The following is a 15,772-nucleotide window of genomic DNA, read 5'->3' as shown; positions in this document are numbered from 1 at the left end:
ACAGTTTCACTTCTGTTACATTGCTCAGCCCGCAAGGCCAGTTTCACTTCTGTTACATTGCTCAGACCACAAGGCCAGTTTCACTTCTGTTACATTGCTCAGCCCGCAAGGCCAGTTCACTTCTGTTACATTGCTCAGTCCCCTAGGCTAGTTTCACTTCTGTTACATTGCTCTCCCCGCTCTAAATTCTTCTTTCACGAATCACTGCTGTTTTCATTTTACTTGATTTTTCGAAACCCGATTACGTTTATGCATCTGCAATTGTGCTAGCATTTTCTTGGCCTAAGCAAATCTACCCCCATTCTACGTGTTAATGTAAAGTCTTACTCCTTAGTTCATAAATTCTCTTAACAGTGTGTGTGTGTTGTGGCATGGATTTAAAATGAGGATATTTGTGTGGGCATGAGGCTGGAGTGGTATGTTAGTAGTTTCCGGAACCTTCCATGCATTTCGGGGAATCTGCTTCTACTGGGTCCATTCGCCTCTTGGAGAAGATTTAAACAATCAGTGTTCAGCCACGAGCTGTGCTGGGTTTACACCCCTTTTGTAGACACATGCACCTTTCCGACACTGAAATATGTGCCATGCCCCAGTCAACCCAGCCCTTTACAATGCTGAGAAGCAAAGCAGATTAAAGCCAAAGTTTCCCGTAGGCCCAAAGTGTGCACCAAATGGAGGTGGAGCAGGCCATGGGGTTGCAGATTGCAGAGCGCAGATTGGCCAGGTTTTGGGTGCAAAAATTGTGCATTCATTCATTTTCTCTTGTGAATTCACCTTAGAGTTGAGTGTCTGACCTCTCTGCCTTCTCGCCAAGACTTGCTGTTGATAGAATCATATGTGGCTAGCACTGTCTATCCATCAAGCCTGCAAATAATGTTAAATAGGCTCGAAAATCCACAATGCATATACTTGAAATAATCATTGGCCAGCTAGCCAAGAACCCAGTACCAGGAAAGATGTGAAAACGTCAACCAATTTACTATGGAAGAACTACAAAGAAGAAAAAGTGACTGATTGTGTTAATAGTGTACAATCAGGGATGCCTCTAATAATCTTTTGTTAGGAGGCACAAGCAGAACTATGGGCACTGACACTAAAGGATAGAGTATTTTCAAAAATACATATATTTTAAAAATACATTTGCCATTATTATATTTATTGTGGTATTTACTGAGTGCTGACCTACCTTCGGGAAGCAACAGAGCGCTTTACAAGTCATAGGGGAAGTGCGCCACGAGCAGATCACGAGGGATCAATAAACGGGAGCATGGAGCTAACAACGGGGATGGGGGCAGCGGGCATTTTAGCAGCAAGAGATCTACAAGCAACCAGGGGAGGAACAGAGGGAGCAGATCACCCAGCCTCAGGAAAGGGGGAAAGTAGAGGGTGTGTGGCCCTAGGTGCTAGGAAAGGGACATTCCTTGAAGAGGAGATCTTGAGTTCCCTCTTGAACTGTAGAGCGAGGGGGTGAATCTGGTGTTGACAGGGAGTAGGTCCCAGAGTCTACTCTGGGCCCGTAGACAGACATGGTCCGTCTTCTGGTCCTTTCCTTCCTACACCGGTGGAGTTCAAGTCTGAACATAGCTTTACTTCTGGTGGATCGTAGGCCTCCGGAGATGCTGAGTTTCTCGGTCAGATAACTTGGGGCTTGAGGGCGACAGCCTTGCAGTTGATGCAGCAAGATTTCAATGTGATATGTGCTTGCAGTGGGAGCCAGTGCAGTTCGATGAAGGTCGAATTTGCGAAGACCTTTGATGAGTTGTGTTGCAGCATGCAGGAGAAATCTCGGGAGCTCCAAGGTGGTTGCCAGAAGGCATAGCAGGAGGTCATTGCCACCATACAGGTCAGAGAAGACCAAGGCTTTGGCAGCACATCCGAAGTTGTTTTCTGCAATGAAGGGAAAGCCATCAAATATCATTTACCATTTCTAGGAGGAGTGAATCACGATCCACAGATGACATTCCCATGCGCAAGCTCAAAGACAATTGAGCTTGCAGTGTGAGCTTTATAAATGGTGAATGTTATTCATATGAGCAGTATGACTCAAAGTGCAACATATGTCTCAAGTGTTTCTTAGCACTACAGAAGAAACAGCACCGTAGCCTATTAAACTTTGTAGGTTTGTGACTTTTCCCATGTCACACACTGATCAGTAACACTGCCAAGTGATCCTAATTAAGGACTGTAAGGCACAGTGTGAGAAACTGAACTGCCCAGGATCACATAATATAGACTAGCCGGAGAAGCTGGGATTCAAGCACTGGTTTCCTGGTCCCATAGTTGGCATTTTAGGCGGCAGACATCTCTGTCCCTTCACAAAGAGCTGAAGAGCACAACAGACAGTGCATATCTGCAAAAAGATTAAAGACTCCAATGGAGTGAAAATGCAACCTGTGCTTTCCACCCTCATATGATCTCAAATGCAAGTAAAGAAGAACGATGTCAGGGTCTTTTTCCAATCCCCTGAAGTGTTAAAACATGCAGCCAAGCCATGCATACATGTTTTACACATGTTTTAGCACTCTGCAGGATTTCAAGTTTTAGGGTGGCTGTGCTGCCACGAGGAGCAAAAAGTACATTTCTGCCACCCTCATCCGCTCAAGCCAACAAAAAACAAGTGATTTTCATGCTGCCGCAAATGCATCCGTTTCCTGTGGAGTCCCCCCCACCCCCAGAGTGCTAGAAGCTGTCAGCTTTCATGTTAAATTCTGTCTGCCACGCATTCCTGGCTCAAAGCATTTACAATTGTTTGCACTATAAAGTACAATGTATGTATACACAGGTCCACCTGGATTTGCATGCATTGTTTACACTTGATAGTGCAAGCAATGAAAACTGCACGGAGCAGACAGCGGTAGAAAATCAGCGACCTATGGGTGTTAACATCAGGGTGCATCACTGATGCACCAACAGTAACTCTTTGAGAAGTTGACAAACTCATTCATAACGATCGCATTTCCTATATCTAATAGGTGATGAGATGTTACAGTAGCAACACAATGAGGCCTTGAATCTGCAGAGCTTGCTCCCGTGTTACATGCTGACAAGCTACAGTCAGCTGGGCGTCGTTAATGCAAGCCCTGCCGGCTGCGTTCACATTGTTTAATCCGTAATTGTAGCTTCACAACTTTAATTACCGGGCCAGGGGCCTGGGTAAATAGGCGAAAGATGCCACGGGGCCCCAGAAGGATGTTATACTATTTTATCAAAATGTATGGAGCGCACGTACAACCCAGGGGCATCTTGGCACTAGGATGGATATGGGTTGTTGGACCTAAAAAACGTGACCTACTACCTATTTGACTGAATTTCTTTGGTCAAATAGTTTTTGACCTACTGCGGAGGGAGACGCCCTGTAACCCCTCTAACGCGCGGGGAGACTGTTCTCCGCCTGCCCCCCGACTCCCCTCTACCTCAACCTATTCCCTTACCCCATCCCAAAACTATATTTTTACCCCATCCCAAAACTATTTTTTTAATTAAAATATACCATTTGACCTACCGAATTCGACCAAAAAGATGCAGTCAAATCGGAGTAGGTCAAGTTGGCATTAGGTCAACTGTGCCAATACCGCTAAGCTACTAAGGCGGACAACACTAGCATCCTGATCTAGAATAGGATCATTTTTAAAGAACGACAGAATTGAAGGTGATTCTTCAGAATCCGCATTGCTGTTGGCAGCTCGCTCCAGAGTTTTCCCACTGCAATGGAGGAAGCCCGGCCACCCTACCGGGCCCACCGAAATTTCTCTATAATCACTAAGTTAGCCGCCTCAGAGCAGAGAACCCAGGCTGGGGTGGAAGGCCTGAATTTGTCCTGCAGAAATTCAGCACCAAGATTGTAGTAAGCCCAGTGAACCAAACAGAGGGCCTTAAATTTGATCCTCTCTGTCACCAGAAGTCAATGATGCGCACGGATCACCCGACTGATATGGGCTCCATACAGCGAATCAGTGGCGATCCTTGCCGCCATGTTCTGCAGACATTGGAGCTGGTGAATAAGTCCCTTTGGTTAAGCCAGATGGAGGGCATTGCAGTAGTCAATATGACTGGTAATCAGAGAGGCCACCACCTGGGGGCATAGGGCCATCGATAAGAAGGGAAGTATCTCGGGAAGTAACTTCAAAGAATAAAAACCCATTTTACACACCGTACTCGCCTGCAAAGCCATAGAATAAAGTCGATGAAAGACAAATGCCCAGGTTCTTAACTGACAACACTGGGGAGAGGGGTCCCCTAGGGCAGATGGCCAGAAAGAGGGGGTCCAGAGAGAGGCTCTAGAGGGAGAGCCCACCACCAACAACTCTGACTTGTCCCCATTAAGCTTAGGCCAGTTGCTATCCATCCAGCCCTTCACGGCTAACAGGCATCGCACAGCCCCGATGACACTTCAGATTGGTCAAGATCTAATCTAACCAAAATGTGAGTGTTGTACGCATAGCCATAGCACCTGAAGCCGTGAGAACAGATGAGAGCAACCAGAGGCTGAACATGAATATTAAAAAGAAGGGGGGACAAGGCGGACACTTGGGGGACACCACAGGAAAGGACGTGAGACACCGAATAGAAAGGACTAAGAGAACCAACTCCATCCTGGTCTGCCAGCATGGTCAGGTCATCCATTGCCGACACCAGGACACTCTCAGTACCACGCCCTGGGCGGAATCCTGACTGAAAAGGATCAAGACCATTAGAGTGTTCCAGACAAGAATAAAGAAGAGTCGCCACCAGAGATTCTAGCAGCTTCACGCAGGAAGGAAGGAGTGAAAAAGGCCAATAGCAAGAACCGTGGGATCCAGTGACGGCTTTTAGTAGAAGAGGGAGAACAATGGCATGTTTGAGCTCTGGGGGAATAGTACCCTCCTGAAAGGAGCCTTTTACAATGGTTGCTACCCAAGTAATTACCTCCAGGAGGATGTCAAAGCATAAGGCCCTGCCCTATTATTCCAACTCGCCCAGCAGTAAAAACATGTTTACAGAAAAATTCTTTATTGGGTAGAGTTGGGGAGAATTTTCATTTCTTGTGCCAATTCCCCTCAATCTGAGAGGCCCCCAGCACTTTTACTGGACTTGGGGATTTTTTGGATCAGTTCTCCTGCCTGAGTGGAACGTTTTACCACTCACTCATTCTTTGTGCTCTGACATGGGAACCCTGTAATGGATTGTTGCAGCACACAACACCCTATGTGCAGTGTTGCTGGGGAATCCATTGGGCTTCCCTTTTATTATTTTCCCATGAGAACTAATGTTCTCAATGATGGTAGGATACATTTGATCTTACTTACCTTTCTTTTGTGGGATCAGCACACACCCCCTTATGTGCAGTGCTGAGGGGCCACACTGTAACTCCTTTTCCACTGCTCTTGTAACTTTTATAGTCACAGTAACAGACAAACCTAAATGGCTGGTGGCAGTGGATAGATTTTTCTACCTTTTGTGTTTTTCCACAGCTGCAGTACAACACCCACGGATGACCATTTTGTCAAAATGGCACCAGTCTTCTTTTATTGCCATTTTTCATTTGTGTGTTCCTTCTCGGCTCTTCCACCATTCCAAGTGGAGGTGGGTCCTCTTTGAGTTTTACCTTTGGCAGGATCCCTTTGTGAAGACCGCCAAGACTCCAGTGTGTCTGCTGAGGCAGGAAGTGAGGGAGAACCACTTTGAACTCGGCAGCTGGCTGTCCTGCAAGGACAGCCACCCCCAGGTGATTGACAGGTCCATAGGACTGAGTGAATGGGTTCCTGCATAAAAGGCAAGGCTTTGGGGACATCAGGCTAAGTCAACCACTGGAACTGAAGCGCCAAAAAAAAGAAGATGACCAGAGATGCCTGTAGCACCTCCAGCACCCACAGACGCACTGCTGAAGTACCACTGCTGTCCTGATCCCGTGTTTTAATCAAGAGGGAAGCTCCGCCAAGGACGACTTCCTCATTTGAGCTGCGGGGCATAACCAGCCTTAAGACCACCTTCAATTTGAGCCATCCCCTGATGTCCTGCAACCTTGCTGTGCTGCAAAATCCCAAGACCTAGGGTAGCTCGACCGTGTTGGAGTGCATCATCTTGCCATTGATGGATCTTGCAGGAACTTCAGTGGCATCTGTGTGAACTTCCAGAAGCAGGAACTCTCTCCCCAGAGTCCCCTCACCGGAGTGCAGGACCGAGAAAAGGAGAAGATTCCAACCAGCGGTGACTGTTCGTCCCTGGCACTGATAAAAAGGCGCCAAAACCACAAACCAACGTGGGAGTAAGAAGAATTCCTTGCTGGAGAGTCTCTCTCTCTCGACTACCACTGCAGCATCCCATCCAGGGACCCCCCCTTTTGTCACCACAACCCAGGAACAAGAGACCAGGTCTGCACCGGTGCATCAAGAAGGCGTCCAGCTGCATCATCTTCTTCACACTCCAGGTAATGTGGGATTCAAGGTACACTTACCTTGAGCCATTCGTTTCACTCCTTTGTTCTTGGAGTACCATTTTTGCTGTTTGGGTCTTCATCCAAATCCAGTCACCCAGGCCTAACAGCCTGTGCCCCTTCAGGAAGGCTTCTGCAAAGCTCCTGTGCCTCTTTAAGGAACAACTAACTTGCTACATACCTGTACTAAGAAGATTTTCACCAGAACCGTTGCATTCCTCTTGACTTTGGCATTGCTGGTTCCCCTGCAATCAATCTTCCATTCCTACTTCTTTGGCATTGATTGTTTCACTCAAAAACCTGAACTGAAGAACTTTTTTCTAATTAGGGAAATATTAGTTTTATGAAAGATATTGATTTGTATATGTATAATATGTTTTTTATATGATAATCATTTTCCTTTTAAAAAAAATGTATGTATAAAGTTTCAATGTAAACAATAAATATTATTATTATTACTATTATTATTAAAATTAGGGAAATACTGCCTAAACCTTGCAAAGAATTGCCACAGTATTGAATATCTGTTAATGTTGCTTCTTTACAATCTTGAATTTCTTACAACACAATATTGCTGAGTTAATTCAAATAGTGCTTTTACTGACCTAACTGAAGTCACTCTGTGTGTGGCTAGAAAAGTATATTGTCAATTATTTGTTGTTAGCAAAAGACAACCTACTGCTTGACAATACATATCTCATAGAGTTTCATAGTTTGAACAAAGCATCAGTTATCTAAATTTTAAAAAAGCTGGACTTGAGTACCATCTGAGCCTCAACAAATACATACATACACATCAATGTAAACAGAAAATGATTGTTTAATACTGCCCAAAACGTATGTTTAAATTAGGGGCGTGTTAATTGAAAGCAGAAGTTATACATTGGGCTGAATGCACCAAAGTTAATTGAAAACACAAATTGTACATTTGACTGAAAGAAACAGCTTCAGAAGGATAAATAGGACATCACAAGGCACACACACATACACCATAAATGCCTTTTATTGATAAGGCATAGAACAAACACATATGTGTATGAAGTGAAGACTGAGCTTTGAGAAAAGCAAACCTGTTTACATGACTAAGACAAAACAAATCACAAAAGTACAGAATACACATGTGCAATGTGACCATTTACACAAGCACATTTCTTGTATATGTAAGACGTACACTGAAAAATACAGTGTAACTGAATCAAAACCTGAAATCAATCCTATATAGTTCAAGAAAAGGACCCAATATGGTTAAACCACCGATCCCTGCCAACACATAAATGGGTAACAACACCCAAAGCAGTTGTCTGTCGTCGACTCAAGGGTATCGGGCCTGTGTGGGGTTCCACATTTTCGCCGACGGAATGTGCCCGGACCTCTTGAGGACGTGTGGGTAGTGACTTTGGACCAGGTACAATGGTGTGTGGGTGGACACTTATTGTCTGTGATTCCCAGCAACCTTGAATGCTGAAAGAGACAGACCAAATGAAGATATGTATGAAGGAAAGGGCTCAATCTGATTGTAAGATATAGGGTGGGCTAAGATGCCATTTAAATGTGCAATCAAGTACTTGCAAAGAAGAGATCTTGGGACCTTACGTTCATTAAATGTACAGGTGGTTTCCAAATAAATCTGAATCCAGTTCCACCGTACTGGGAATGAAGTAAGGACACTCAGCACAGAATTCAAGGATATGTCAGGTCCCACTCCTGTGGGGCAATGTAGAAAAAGTTCTATGTCAGAGTGTGAAGGCTGAGCCACCTTGGAGTGAAAACCATGTCTCTGGTCAATAAAAAGGAGCTTACATTGTCAAGTACTCACCTACTTTATTCCTCCTTATTATCCTGATGTGTGTTTGATGTTATTAGTTGATTCAGGATTTCTTTAAGCTACTTACTACCTTGTGCATATATGAAATAAATATCTATTTTTATATAACTTTGTGTTTAAGTGTTTTTTTGGATCTATGGATGTTCTGATTTTTATATACTGATTTACAGCTCACATTCCCCCTCCTAAAATATGCCTGGCTGCTCTGCCACTCTACCAACTTTCGGTAGTACATGCCTATATTAGAGGTTGGGGCCCTGAAACCAAGGGATACGTCTTGTAGAGTCCAACCATAATTGGACTTTAGAAAATCTTACCTAACAGGTAGTATCTCATTCGATGATGTGGAAAAGAAGCAGGTAATTATTTCAAAAATATCTCCAGACGGTGTTGGTTAAAACATTTTTCAAAGTCAGGAGGTTTGTAAAGGAAGACTTTAGCAAACATTTAAAGACAATTAGGGCCCGGGGCGGGCATCGCAGTAAATCAACATGCTCAGATCACAGGCTGAATCCCACGATTCAAGCACGCTTTCCAAGCAAGCTGAAGGCTGCTTGCACCCGCCCTGCCATTACATTTACCCCCACCTGACTTTCCCACCGCTGGCCGGCTCCACCTTCCCCTCCCTTCCTGCCTCCCTCCCATGTACTTCTACCTCGCTGCAGCGGGTGCCTCTGCCGAGCCGTTCCTCAATCCTGGGCCGCCATGGAAGTGGAAGAGGGGCTCAGCATGGAGCCTGTTGGGTATTTTGTGAGGTTTCCTAGCTTGCCATAAAACACAGGGCTAGCTGATGTTATTCTTACATTGGGGTCACTTGCTGGAACGAAAAACAGGATTTAGGGCTGCACCAGGTACACAATGTTCTACCCTATTTATATTGGGTTGCCAGGTAATTACACAGTGGAGTATTACCATGTTACTTGTAAAATTAGGTGCTCATAACATGGGGAAACCAGTTTGCAATTACCTTCACTTTATCTGGGGCCTCTTGGGGAGAGACTCATATTCTGACACAGCGCTGGACATGTAACATCTTTATCATGGAAATATACTTGCAATGAACAGACATACGTTTCTTTTTTTTAAACCGTGCCCTTCGACGTTTATGTATATTAAAAAAATATGGACAATGCCTAAATGCTATTTATCAGTGTCACTAGAAATACAGTGAGAAAGAACATTTAGCAGGAATTTTATATTTCATCTGTGTTCTACATAGCTCAATGAAAGGAAAAGTATTCTGTAACCCTTTTTTCTAATAAAGCCTGCCACAAAAGGTTTGCTTGCAACTGAATACCCTTACATAACACTCACCCCACAACATTCTACTGCACACAAACACAATATAATGTCCTCACTTGGTTACTTATATGTTTACCCAGGTGCCTGAAGGTTCTGTGCTTGCAGAGCTGGCGAAGGACAGGCCCTGTGCCTTCGGTCTTAGCACAGCTTCGGGTTCCCCCTCTGGCTCCCTCCTTCTCTCTTCTGCAGAAAAGGCCTCTTTACCACAGTCAGCCCTGGTCTGTATGCCTCTTCCCTCTTTCGGCAGCAAAAAGTTAAAAACAGCAACCCCAGCCTGGCGCTCTGTGTCTCCTTTCTAAAGCCTCCTTTCTACCTGCCCGCTTCATGTTTATTGCCCTACACAAAGTGTAAGATCTGCCTGCCCCTGACTGTTATGTCATATGTCAATTAGACACCTCCTCTGGATAGCCAAACCTCCTGGAAACTACCCAAAATCCCTAGTCTATTCTACTGTCACCTTTGAGCAGAGTTTTAGTACAATGAGCGCCGGAATCAATGAGTTCAATTTCGTATTCTTGCTTCCTGCGCTAGAGCACAACACAATGCACAGTGCTAAGGACTCAGCTGTTCCATACTACACTAATTGTGTACCCAGCTACTGGTGTAATAAAATGTCTTAACCAGGTCTGCCTTCAGCCACTCAATGTATAAGCACTATGCATGTCCTTCACTGAAGTCCTGTTAAAAATAAGCATTGGCAAAGCCACACGTTTTATTAGATGGCCATGTACTCACACCATTTTACAACTGCTACCATCACTGGCCAGGTAATACCAATACGGCCGCGTCTGACAAGTGTCTTTCCCATGCCTACACAAAATACCAAAATGTTGGCACAGGCAATGTTCGCGTTGCAAAAATAGCTCAGTGTGCGAAAAGCACACACCAAACATCTCTTCCGTGTTTTATGTTCGGTACTGCCAATGCAGGCCCTCATTCTTTGAATGGGAATAGGCTTAGTAACATGAAGGGGAAATAAACTGTATCACTCTGTTGCAAGCACAGGACCTCCCTGCATCACTGTGCATAGGTCAAAAAATGTGTGTACACAAGCATTCTATTGATGCACACAATCAAAAGAAATTAGAGGGAAGCATTGGTTATGTCTATGTTTTCTCTTCTTGATAAGGCTTCTCTTGCTGGTAATCTGTTCCAAATAAAGGAACAGTACCTTTTGAATAAGTCACCTGCTGTCCATTTGAAAAGGTGAAGGTTACCGCAGACTCTCCTTTCCTCAAGGGCTCTGGTTGAATGCCCTTGCAGCAATGAGATTTATTTTAATTTCTTTGTTTTTTTTATTGAATTAGCTGACATAAATCAACTTTACAATTTATAAAAACAATCAATTTAAAACCTTCAACCTAAACATTGAAAATGACCATAAAACTCCAATACAATTACATTATCAGCCATAAAGAAGTTAATCTTGTGTCTACTAATATAAGATGTGATGTGCAGAAAATCATAGCATTATTAAACTGACATTGGTTGATGAATCATAAGGCACAGGTTATTTTAGGTGCAGTTGAGATGCATCTGTCAGTTTTAGTTCTATGAGTGAGAAACCCAGAGTGGAATCATCTGCCAGAGGAACTCAGGGGACACCACTCTGTATATTTCCATTGCTGTTGTAAAATGTTTTATTCGCTGATCCAGAAGCATGACACATTCAACTAATAAGTGTCTCAGTGTCTCCTTCTGATCAGATTGCTGACAAAAGCGGCAGAAGTTCTCTGATTGCTTGATTTTCTTCGGTCGAGCTAGAACATCCTTTGTGGGCCATAAGTTAAATCTCAGTCTCATGACATCCCTTCTATGTGACTGAGACGGCGATTTCAACATATATTGCTCCGAGTTGCTATATTTTTGAAATGCAAATGGATGTTCTTTGGAATCTCAATATGAATTACATTTATCTCTGGTAGCCATACAGTCCCTTTGAAAAAGTTTGGTTTTTACTCTCATTGGGTTTGCTAATAGAACCATTAGCGAGACATCAGCCAGGGCCAAAGCATGTATTACCAAACTTTGCCATTTTGATATAAATGCATCTTTGGAAGAAAAAACATATTTCGACAACACTCCAAGGACCGTATTTGCTTGCAGTGCTAAAATGCACTTCCTAAAGGGCTATATAAATTCAATAAAATACAAATAAAAAACAAAATAAATAGAGCCACTAGCTGCCACAAATAGCAAGCATATAATGAGATCAGACCGAGTTCGTTTAATATCCACGCAACCGGGATACAAGTAGGAAGATGTAAAACACTGCGCCAATATAGCCCCGCAAGTTCTACCCATTCTTTCTCAGCCAAGATGATTTTAGCTTCACAGGCGTATAGAAGAATCGGTGTGACCTTCTGGGAGAAACATGTAATGGAAGGAACACAGGTAAATTTGCCATATTTGGCCTGAATGATTCTGGCTTGATGGATTGCCGTTAGTGTTTTAGCTTTTAGGGTTTTCCTATAATCCTCTGCTTCCCCCTGGCATTCAGCTTAATTGACTATCGCAATGCTTTCAGAGCTGCATCATTTTTTATTTTCAAGATTAGGGTCAGGCACAGATAGTGCATACATTCATCATACAGGCAATACCTGAGATTTTCCCTAAAACCTAGAGCAGGCTGCCGTCTCCGGAGGCCAGTGCACCACCAAAAGCCACAACATCACCATCGAACTGCCGGAGGGGGCAGACACCAGGAAACGGGCCTTGCCCTGCTAACAAGTCACCAAGACTGCCCGCCTCCACCGTACACAACAGGAACGACCCGAACAACCTACGCCCCCAAAGAACATCCCATCGCTGATCACAACTGCTCACAATCTTAAATCTCCCACTCCGGAATGCCCCCTTGGTCTGATCACCTTTTTCATCCCAGATCCCCTACTTGCGACCGCCTGGTTGGGTCCCCTATGGACAGCGCTTTGTTGCGTCCTAGGTAGGATTGTGCTTTAGTAATCCCATGCATACATAAGCATCATCCCATCAAAGAAAAGGGACGAATAAGAAAAAAGGCACAGGAAAAGATCAAAGAGAAACTAGGAAATTGACTGCTTACATTTTCATTGACTCTAGGAACCTGCAGGAGAGTGGGTCAGATGTGAGCTGGGTGGTGTGGGAGACTAGTAGGACTAGAGGGAGCAGAACAAGGTTGCTTTTGTTATTGTGTTGATGAGTGCAGATCAGCAGGAACCAGGCTCTGTGCGCGGGCACGCTTCTAAGTGTTTCTGGTTGTTCTGTCTGCTTTGACTGGCTGAGGTTTACCCAGGGGTTGTTTGTTTGCTAACAGGTGTGCATTAGTGTGCTGTGCCAGTCAGCTTGCTTCATGCAGCTCCTGTGTTTGGGAGTTAGTGGGAGGTAGTGGTCAAAGTTGAAGGGACTGGAGTGGTTCAGGATTATTGTGGTAAGGGGTAAGTGAGGATGCCTCTTTGGAATCCGATGTGTTTTGTGCATTGGTCCAGTTGGGTCCAGGTATTCAGGAGGTTGTGGTGTTTTTACCGGTATTGCACAATTTGACCTAAAGCCAATTTGACCTACTCCCACTCTGACTGCGTCTTTTTGACCTGATTCGGTAGGTCAAATGGTACCCTTTAATTAAAAAAAATAGTTGTGGGTTGGGGTAAGGGAATAGGTTGAGGTGGGGGGGGGAGTGGTGGGTGGAGTGCGGGTCTCCCCCCGCATTAGAGGGGAATGCAGGGGGTCTCCCTCCACAGTAGGTAAAAAATTATTAGGTCAAAAAAATGAGGTCAAATGGCAGTAGGTCAGGTTTTTTAGGTCAAACAACGCAAATCCTTTTTAACAGGGTGTTTTAGTGTTATGACGATGTGGTGAGATATGGTCTTGGTTCGGGTGGGTGGCTCCAAGTTTGGTTGATGGTTCGCACTAGCTTATGGTGGTAAGGCACCACAGGGTGACTTCCAGCTATCTGTACCGCTGACGGTACATCGGCACTTCTGGAGATGGCCGATGGCACATCTGGTGTGCTGAATGCTGTTTGCTTGAGAAATACTAAAAGACGTTGTAGTGTAGAAAAATATGTTAAAGTATGAAAGATAGGATGAAAACATTAAAAGCTGAAGAGGCGGTAGTCAGAAAAAACAGCCAGGAGGACCTGAAAACAAAATGGGCCTAGGATAAGGTTGGACAGTTCTTCTGTTTTGGCATAGGTAAGGGCATTAAAAATGTGTGATGGAATCTTATGGAGCTTTTATCATGCTGTAATGGCACCTAAACAAATGCCAGGAAGCAAAGAATGGGAGGGAGTCTTTGAAACATGAATACTCTGTTCATTTATGGGGAAACTAACGTGACTGCCTAAAAGGGGGCAGACATGTGTTCTGTGAGTCATTCATTAGAAAGGTTTTTTTCCATGACACCAGTCAGTGAGAGCTTGGATCTGTCTAGCCTTAAATAACTATAGTCCAAAACGTTGTTTTAGAAAGTTTTTAAAGTTTCAAAAGAAGTCTTCGGAGAACCTCCAGTGGCACCCTGGCCTGTTATAAGTTTCCAACTCTATAGAAGAAGCGTATGTAGCATGAGCTATATGTAACCTAGACTTGGACAGTAGTGCACTGTTAGTGGTGTGACGATGGATGAAACTTTCTCTAACATGTTTTTTTTGTCTTTCTGTCTTCCCCTCCAGTGGTGGTTTCGGCGTGAAGTGTTGCATATGTGGGTGCTTCTGGTGCTTGCTTCTGATCAACCTGGCATATCCGATCAGTTTTCTACTGGGCATTGCCTACGTCGCTGTTGCCCCTTGTTTTGCCTGCTGTGGCCTTGAGAGGTTCCCAGCGGTGCTTCTGAAAGGGTTGAACATTGGCGTGACCTGCGCCAAGAACGCGAGGAAAGGGAAGTCGCCCTGCTAGTGGACCTGGAGCATCGTCCACAAGGCGGAAGTCACTCGAGGAACGCAAGGAAAGGGAAGTCACCCTGCTAGTGGACCTGGAGCATCGTCCACACGGCGGAAGTCACTGGAGGAACGCGAGGAAAGGGAAGTCGCCCTGCTAGTGGATCTGGAGTATCGTCCACACGGCGGAAGTCACTGGAGGAACGCGAGGAAAGGGAAGTCGCCCTGCTAGTGGACCTGGAGTATCATCCACACTGCGGAAGTCACTGGAGGAACGTGAGGGAAGGGAAGTAGCCCTGCTAGTGGACCTGGAGCATCTTCCACACGGCGGAAGTCGCTGGAGGAACGCAAGGAAAGGGAAGTCGCCCTGCTAGTGGACCTGGAGTATCATCCACACTGCGGAAGTCACTGGAGGAACGCGACGGAAGGGAAGTCGCCCTGCTAGTGGACCTGGAGCATCTTCCACACTGCGGAAGTCACTGGAGGAACGCGACGGAAGGGAAGTAGCCCTGCTAGTGGACCTGGAGCATCTTCCACACTGCGGAAGTCACTGGAGGAACGCGACGGAAGGGAAGTAGCCCTGCTAGTGGACCTGGAGCATCTTCCACACTGCGGAAGTCACTGGAGGAACGCGACGGAAGGGAAGTAGCCCTGCTAGTGGACCTGGAGCATCTTCCACATGGCGGAAGTCGCTGGAGGAACGCAAGGAAAGGGAAGTCGCCCTGCTAGTGGACCTAGAGCATTGTCCACACGGCGGAAGTCACTGGAGGAACGCAAGGAAAGGGACGTCGCCCTGCTAGTGGACCTAGAGCATCGTCCACACGGCGGAAGTCACTGCTATTCACTGGAGTAACACGAGGAAAGGGAAGTCACTCAGCTAGTGTCCCTGGAGCATCGTCCACACTGCGGAAGTCACTGCTGTTCACTTCAGGGAAATCGCCTCTGCTACCTGGAACTCCACACTGTCTACATATTGTCCTGCCTTTCTATGCAATTACACGTATTATTATCCTGTACGGGTTTCGTTCCTGTTTTTTGTTCTAGCCAGGAAATCAGGAAACGTGCGACATAACTTTCTATTTTCCCTTTGTGATGGCTTCTTCTGAATTCCAGCAAATGTTTTGTTTTTTGCAAGTCAGGTAAGCTGTAATTCCTGTTGAGATCTGTGTCGCCTTTCATCATCTTTACACAGTAGGCTGTCAACCTCCTTCAACTTAGCAACACTGAAGAGATCTCACAGTAGGAACATGCTTTTCAAGAGGACGGTATTCGGCAGTGGTAGGAAGGAGAATGCATTATAAAACCTTTTGGGAATTAGGGAAAACATACATCCTGGAAGGTTGGACAATTGAGCCGTTTTAGTTCAGGCAAACAAATAGCA

General features: G+C 45.1%; 1 long non-coding RNA gene across 1 annotated transcript in view; it reads left to right on the top strand.

Moving 5' to 3' along the window:
- The window catches only part of LOC138527252 (uncharacterized), a 44,428-nt gene extending 29,023 nt beyond the window's left edge, over positions 1-15,405 (top strand). The window contains exon 3 of the long non-coding RNA XR_011283831.1: positions 14,188-15,405. This is a non-coding gene — a long non-coding RNA (uncharacterized lncRNA). The remainder of the gene's footprint in view (positions 1-14,187) is intronic.
- The last annotated feature ends 367 nt before the right edge of the window (positions 15,406-15,772 follow it).

This window comes from Ambystoma mexicanum, chromosome 14, assembly GCF_040938575.1.
Source record: "Ambystoma mexicanum isolate Mex_15411 chromosome 14, UKY_AmexF1_1, whole genome shotgun sequence".
Lineage (NCBI taxonomy): Eukaryota > Metazoa > Chordata > Amphibia > Caudata > Ambystomatidae > Ambystoma > Ambystoma mexicanum.
Note: the sequence above shows the minus strand (reverse complement) of the source record. Positions and strands in the feature narration are given on the sequence as shown.